The sequence below is a fragment of the Penaeus monodon genome, chromosome 14, assembly GCF_015228065.2.
Source record: "Penaeus monodon isolate SGIC_2016 chromosome 14, NSTDA_Pmon_1, whole genome shotgun sequence".
Lineage (NCBI taxonomy): Eukaryota > Metazoa > Arthropoda > Malacostraca > Decapoda > Penaeidae > Penaeus > Penaeus monodon.
Genome location: NC_051399.1, coordinates 50,298,493 through 50,303,867, shown reverse-complemented (window position 1 = coordinate 50,303,867; position 5,375 = coordinate 50,298,493).

Sequence of the window (5,375 nt, the reverse complement as noted above, 5' to 3'; positions counted from 1 at the left end):
TTTTTATTAAAAACATATATCTAATAAAACATAATTTTATATATATATCTAAAAATTTTTATAAAATAATATATATATTAAATAATTATATATTATTATATTTTATTTTAAAATTTTCTTTTATATATTAATATTTTTATATAATATTTTAAAATCTATATAAAATAAAAATGTCCATATTTTATTATTATATATATATATAATATTAAAATATAAATAAAATACATTATTATTTTATATATTATAAAATATATAATTTTAATATATTATATATATACATATAAATTTATATATAACAAAACCCCCACAATACACGCGTGGGTGGGTGCTTCATGCAAGGTGATTTTGAAGCCCATTGGGGTGGGGATCCAGTGGTGTTAGGTGCTTGCATCCTTCTTTTTGCTTTTCCCCGGCCCAAACCCCTGGGTCCTAGTAGGAAAAGGGAGGACTTGGAAATTCCTCCCCTGCCAGTTTTAGCTTCTTTCCCTCCCTCGAACCCTTTTGCAGTGCCTCCTCTTCCACCCATGGGGAAATGGGGAAACCCTTTCAGTCCCAAAGGGTAAACTGTGGGGGAATTTGGTGCAGCGGAAAGGCCCCCAGGCGTGGGGGACACACCCTAGCCCCCTACCCAAATCCTGCCCCCCCCCACCCTGGGGTTAAATTTGGGTGGCTTGGGGGGGGTAGGGGCCCTTTCCAGTCCCCATCCCCCTCAGAAAATCCTCTGGCAACACTCCCCAAAAAATGGGTTTTCTGGGGGGAAAAGGGTTTTGTCCCCCCCACCCAGCCAAAAGAAAGGGGGGCTGTGGGTCCCACTTTTGGGCTATGAAGCTTGTGGGCAAAGCCCTTGGGAACCCCCCAGGGGATGGGGGGCTCCCAGCACGTCGACCCCTCCCTTTATATGGGGGAGCGTCCGGGGGTGCGGCAGAGGGGCGTGCAACTGGAGTGACCCCCTGAGGCTTTTAAACCCAGGCCAAACTTTTTTGGGTAGGCCTTTTGGGAAAATCCGGGCCCTTTTCTGCAGGATGGCGTTTTCCTCTGCTATCATGGGAAGTGAAGCGGCTGGGGGTTGAGGTGGGGTTTCCCTCCGGAGGGGAGAAACCTTTTAGCGGTACAATCGTATGGGTTTGGGGCACCCCACTACTGGTTTGGCGCAAGATGGTCACCACCTCCTGTTTTTGGGGGACCATAGCCCTCTCCACCGGGCTTCAGGCCCCTTGGGATTCAGGTGACACCAGTTTTAAAGAGCGTATTTTTGGCATTAAGACTGAAACATGCTTTTGGCTTCATGTCCTTATTGCTTTTATCACCCTACCGATGGGATTAAAACCCCGATGTGAAGAGGTTTTTCTAAAGCCAAACTCCATCTGTGGTAGACAATTGCCCTTTGGGGATATATTTGCTTCCCTTTTGGGTCTTCAATGCAGTATCGGCTGTACCGAGCTGGCTGTGAGATGTCTGTCGGCTGGGATCGGGGTTGATCCCAGAAGCGAGAATAAAGGGTCCCTTTTCTGGGACTTTTGTTAGGTCCCAAAAATAGGATTCTGGCTCCCATTATAGCACTCCCACCCCCATTGCTGGACCCCAAAGGGGGGCAGCGATACGGGGACCGTGCCCAAAGGAAAACAACCCCCATTTTTGTTAGCACGCAAAGGAGGAATTGGGACTACCATAAAGGCCCGGGTGTGGCTACCCGGGGGGTTTCCCCTTTTAAAACCCCTCCATCCCTCCAGTGGCCCTCGGGAAAATGCTGAAAGGGGCAAGGAACGTTTATCAGGATTCTTGCGAGGAGGTTAAAAGGGCCCTTTTTTGGGAAACGAAACCCTTTGGCCCCGCCTACCAAACCCCGAGAAAGCGGAAATCAAGCCCTCCTCAAAAGATGACTGCAGTCCGATCAAAGGATGGATGCGTCTCTCAGATTTTTGTTGGGGGTTTGGGGGGAAGTTGGGCCCAGTAATTTGAACGTTGTACCAGGTAGACCCCCCAAACTTTGGTTTTTATGCAAGCATGTCAAAATCCCTTGCCGGACCCCCCCTCAGGAGGACCTCCTACCCTAACCAATTTTTAGGATAAATTTCCAAGTTAAAGAGTGGAAAGCTGCGGCATATGTGATACCCCTGCTGAACTGCAAAAGGCTGGGAGGAACCTTTTGGCTGGGGGCCGCAACTTTTTTAACTGCCTCTGGCAGTCTGGTACCATTCCCCATGACCAGCTAAGGGGCGTGATCATCCCTCTCTAAAAGGGAAGGGGGATCTTTGGGGACTGTAGCAATTTTACCGGGGCATGTCACTGCTCAGAAAATACCCGGGCAAATTCTCGCATACTTCTTAAAACAATCAGAAACCACCTACTGGGGCATCAGAGAGGGGAAGGCAGTCTGGATTCACTCCGGGCAATCCCAAATAACCGAATCAAGCACTTCGAGTAATTGCAGAATGCTGTCGTGAGTTTGGTCAGGGGTTGCTTAAAACCCTACATCGACCTCAAAAAGGTGTTTCGCTCGGTGCATCGGGAATCACTAGGGGAATCCTAAACCCTCAGCAAATGCTGATGCAGAATATTGGCCTAATAAAACCCTTTACGGGACTGAAAGTGCTGAAAGTGGGTGGGGGTCGTCAAACTTTTTTCCTTTAATCCGGGTGGGGCAAGGCGGGTTTCCTTAAAACCAACACTTTTCATTTCATAAATCTAGTTTTTGTATTGTGTTTTCTTCTTCCTTAATATTATTTTTATATAAAATTATTTAATAAATTTTTAAATTTTTTGCTTGGGGGGGAGGGGTCTCTCCCTCCCCCCAGATTACTTGTCCTGCCTGCGCTGCGCAGGCACCAACCAACCATGAAGCTTTTGGGGAAAAACCCCCTTGAAAATCCCCAGGTGGAAAAGGCCCCACACCGCCGACCCCCTTTATTTGGGCGCATTGGCGGGAGCACAGAGGTGGCATGCACCCGGTACCGCCCAGGGCTTAACCCAGGTGAGTTTTTCCGGGAGGCACTTGGAATGCCCGTCCTTGGGGCAGGATGAGCAGTTACCTCTGCTATCGGGGAATTAAGAAATTGGGAGTTTGAGGTGGCTGCCCTCTCAGAAAAGGAAAAGACCTGGCATGATCAGTAGGGGGGGTAACCCCACTACTGGGCGCATGATGGGCCACCTCCAGGTGTAGCCATGCCATCTCCCGCCACTTCGCCCTCATAAGTTAAGGTGACACCAGTTTTTATGACGTATTTTTGGCATTTAGACGAAGAGCCTTTGGCTTCATTCTCTTATTGCTGTATAAGCTCCTACTGAGTATGTAAAATCGTGCAAAAGAGGCTCTATGCCCAAAATTTGCATCTGGGGCGACGTTGCCCTGGCGAGATATTCGATTGTTCTGGGGGGGCTTCAGTGCGGGATCTGGCCGGACCGAGATGGTAGAGATTCTGTCGTCCCCATGGCTCGGCCTGATCCCAGCAGCGAGAACACTTCCCCCTTTTCTGGGGCTTTGCCAGTCCCAGAAAATGGGATTTCGGCTCCTGGGATCAGCACTCCAACCCGCATTGCTGTACATGGGATAGTGATACGGAACATGGCCCAAAGGGGATCGCCCTTCTTGTTAGCAGAATGGGAGGGTCCTCCAAACTGCAGATTTATCGGAGTGCCGAGTTTGTGACCTAGGTACCCCACGGGGCCCTCCAAAACTCTCTGTCCCCCCCAGTGGCCATCTAAGATGTTTCACTTGGACAGACTAAGGGAGGAGGAGTGTGCTCAGGGGTTTCACCATGGCAGTCGTCTGACTGATTCAAAAACTTGTAACCTGAGGGCCCCCAGTTACACTGGGGGAGTTCTTTCAGTACAAAACACTGGAACAGGCCAGAAGTCCATTGGTGTACGCTAAAGGGGCAAGGCAGAAATCCATCTCCCTGGAGACATTAAAGGCCCTGAAGTGTGTCGCTTGGCTCGGCCGAATAGCAATCAGGACTTGCGTCGTTCCTTGGTGCGTAGGACTCAGACAACTGCTGAGAAAGACAAGGAACATTTTTCATCGGGAATCTTGCTGAGGAAGTTGAAGGCCATTTCTTGGTAAACAAACCTTCTCCCTGCCTACCAACCCCTGAGAAGCTAAACTCTAAGCCCCCCTTTGCAGATGAACTGCAGTCCATGAATGTTGGGCTGAGTATTTTGAGTATTGTCCCAGGTAGACCCTCCAACAATTAGTTTGGATACAAGCAATGTTACAATACCTGTGCCAGACCCACCCACTGTGAGGAACCTCCTACCCTAACAGAGGTTAGGATGGCAATTTCCCAAACTGAAAAGTAGGAAAGCTGCAGCATATGTGATATCCCTGCTGAACTAAAGGCAGGGGATGAACCTTTTGGCTCGGGGCTTGCATACAGTCTTGGCTGCCATCTGGCAGTTTGGTACCATTTTTCCCTGACATGTTGAGGGGCATGGTCATCCTTCTTTGGAAGGGGAAAGGGAATCGGTTGGGACTGTAGCAACTACCATGGTATTACACGTTCAGCATACCAAGGCAAAGATTTTGCCCACATTTTCTGAAACGGGTCTGCAACCACCTACTGAGGCATCAGAACAGGAGCAGTCTGGATTCAAACCTGGCAGTCCACAATGGACCAATACTAGCGCTTTGATTAATTGTGGAACGCAGTTGTGAGTTTGGTCATGTGTTGCTTCCAGCCACATCGACCTCAAGAAAGCGTTTGCATCGTGAATTGCTATGGGTGATCATGAGACTCAGGGAATTCCCAACGCAGATTATTGGCCTAATAGCAATCCTTTATACCGTACTGAAAGTGCTATAAAGTGTGGTGGGGGGTCTGTCAAGTTCTTCCCTGTTAATTCAGAGTGAGCAAACTGTGTCCTTGCACCAACACTTTTCAACCTGGATAATGGGCAGAGCTACTAGCCAAAGTCAGTGTGGAGTAACACTGGGCAATATAAAGGTCTGAGAGCATGACTTTCTGATGATGTTGCTATCCTATCTGAGTCCCTGGAATCACTGATGGCGGCTCTTGATGCATTTAGTAATGCGGGGAAGCCCTTGGGCCTAGAGGTCTCCTGGACGTAGACCAAGATTCAGGACTTTGGCAGCCTGTTAGGAGAACTCATTCAAACGATGCTTGCAGCGAGGATGTTGAAGTTACAGAGAGTTTTGCATACCTTGGTAGTGTTTCCATATGTCTGGGCTGTCAGACCAAGAAGTCAACAGATGGATTGGGCTGGCAACAGGAGCCATGATCTCGATCAAAAAGACAATTAGAGATGTAGGTATCTATGCAGAAGGACCAAGCTACATGTCTTTTAAGGGCCCTTTTATGCCATTTGCTTATGAAAAGGGAAACCTGGATGCATTAGTGCCTTGGAGTTTTTTTCCCATT